Raw genomic sequence first — 2,621 nt, forward strand, 5'->3', positions numbered from 1 at the left:
ACATTTCTACATGTTTTAAGTGATTTCCCACCCCCCCCCCCCCCCCACAAAAAATTGTTAGAGAAAAAAAATTTGCAACTTTTTTTTTTCAACAAAATTTCGATCCTTTTTTGCATTTCTACATGTTTTAAGTGGTTTCCAACCCCTCCCCCCCCAAAAAAAAATGTTGGAGAAAAGAACTATAACTCTGTCAGCACTGTTGACATCATATTTAATGAATAAGATATAAGGTTCACTTGAGTGACCCAGCAGTATTGGCGGCGGAGGTTTTGCACTCTCCCGAGTGCTCCCCCTCTAGTTAGTACCTATTTTTCCCCGATTGTGGAACGAACCTTTACATTCTCTTAAATCTCATTCTTTCCTCCAGGTCCACAAGACAGCCGTCACCATCATCTCAAATCACTCTCAATCCAAAACCATGATCTTTTCTACCGCTGGTAACCTCTGCCCCACCCCCCACCCCCACCTCCCAAATTTCCAGTTTTTCCTCTTGGAGGCGTTCGCTTGTCTTTTCTTCTCCACTCCATGCATCCTTTCCTACCCCTCATTCCTCCACACACCCATTATTTGTCCAAACCTCCTTTACTTGTATTTTCTTCTATAACCATGCTGTGGCTTTTCTCTACTGTTCATTTTCTTTTGTTGCATCTTGATCCATTCAGTGTTCTCGCTCTTCCACAAGCCTTGATTCTGTAGTCAAAAATATTTGGAAAATCGGATTTAATGATGTATTATTAAAGATGGCAGTTATGGGGAAGCCTAATTTTTTTAATGCACTGAGTGAAAACCTTATGAACTAGAGAGTTCATAGAACACTTTACCCTGTGCAGTCTTGAGAATAAAGGACATGGGAAGAGAGCCAATGCTGAGAGAGTGAGGTTGAGACATTGGTTGCGAGGGCGTGAAATGACACAATATTTTGTCGAAGTACCGTACTGCTAAAGGGAAGGTTTTTGAAAGGACCAATAAGGAGATGTGTGTTCTGCAGTGTTCAAATATATCATTCAATTGCAATAAAATAAAGATTTTAAAGGCTCTCAAAAAACACAAACAAATGTTTTTTGGAACTTTACAACTGTTGATGCACCATCTTTTACACCACCTTATTTAACACATTACTTTAGCTATTTGTGCCTGTTGTTTGTATCATTTGTGACATCCTTAAAAAGAGTAAGTTTCCTGCTTGGAATAATTTTCAATTTCGTTTGAGAGACAGGCAGACAGACTTGAGCAATTACTTTGCTCCTCTCTGTGCTAGCATGCTCGGGACAAGATTCCGTACATTTTGCCAAATTCGGAGCCAAAGTACTGCTAAACTACAGGTTTTTGTTCCGATCCATGTTCCGATTTGTGTTCAAAATATAACATTCAATTGAAATTAAGTTGTTCCTCGATCATAAACTGACGTCTGCAGACAGACACAGACAGACAGACAGACAGACGGACAGACAAAGTGAACCAATTTCACCCTCTTTTTGCTTTGCGCGTGCGGGGTGATCATGCTTTCACGCACCATTTATAGTTTGTTTCTATCGTATGTGCATCAAAAGTTACCAAAGTACAAATTTGCACAAGGACTTTATGGACACCTTTATATATTATGATAATATGCATTTGGAAATAATTATATTTACTAATAGGTCAAACAAAGAAAATAGTTTTCAATTTATTGGATAATTTTGAATATCACTTTCCAATAATTTTTGAAAACTGCCCAGCTCGAGTGTTCTATGACCTAGGTGTCCACCACAGACCATGTGACCATGCAGAATGTCCTTATTTTTCCTTATCAAACTCCTCTTCTCCCTTCCACTTTACAATACCATTCACCGACTACTACTGCCATGTCCAGGTTCACAGTCATTATCGATATTATTGTTCATGATGTACGGAGCGAGCTTTTGCCATTTTCTTCTGGATTATTTTGTTAACAGGGCCAGGCATCAGTGTGACCACTCCTTGGCTTTTTCACAAGATCTTGGCTATTCGTTGTTCACCTTGGCGTCTTGGTTTTCTATAGGTTTTCTTGGCGTATAGGTTTTCTATTATCATCGCTTTTCCGAAACCTTGTGAATTCTTGGCTTTTTTCATTGGCTCACCTTGGCATTTATGAAAATGAGGAGTGGTCACACTGCCAGGCATGCCAATGCAGTTTTAATATAATGCGCCCTCCTTCGGTTAAGCCGGCTACCTGGTGTGCCGTGGATATCTTTGGCAAGAGAAGGCCTCGAGGTCTTGTCTGATACCATGGCCAGGCAGACCTTCTCATGGGATCAGAGACTCATGGAAGACTCAGGGAAGACCAAGGTTAAGGAAAAAGGTAACCGAACTGACAGTGGGGCAGTAGGGCAACATTTTATTTAGACAAAATGAGCAATCAGGAGAATGAGCAGGAAACGAAGAGAGACGGTGAAAATCTCGGTTCAATAAGTAAATGGATGGCAGTCAGGTTCGGTGTCGACGAGACCATTGGTGATTCCGTGACGACAGCGTGGTGGTTACTTCACCAGGTTATCTTGTTACCGATGTTATCTCAATAAGTCGACGCACCTGCTTCTTCAAACGAAACACGATGTTGATGTTTATCTTATAGGACAGGGCAGCAGAGTTTGGAGAAGCAA

General features: G+C 40.8%; 1 protein-coding gene across 1 annotated transcript in view; it reads left to right on the forward strand.

The window, feature by feature from the left end:
* Window positions 1-332: 332 nt before the first annotated feature.
* LOC147022139 (transcription activator GLI2.L-like) overlaps window positions 333-2,621 on the forward strand; it is a 312,620-nt gene continuing 310,331 nt past the window's right edge. Inside the window, exon 1 of the mRNA XM_085892759.1 lies at window positions 333-437. The gene's annotated coding sequence lies outside the window, so the exon portion shown is untranslated. The remainder of the gene's footprint in view (window positions 438-2,621) is intronic.

The sequence above is a fragment of the Eptatretus burgeri genome, chromosome 8, assembly GCF_056783735.1.
Source record: "Eptatretus burgeri isolate ZD-2024b chromosome 8, Ebu_testis_v1, whole genome shotgun sequence".
Taxonomy (NCBI): Eukaryota; Metazoa; Chordata; class Myxini; order Myxiniformes; family Myxinidae; genus Eptatretus; species Eptatretus burgeri.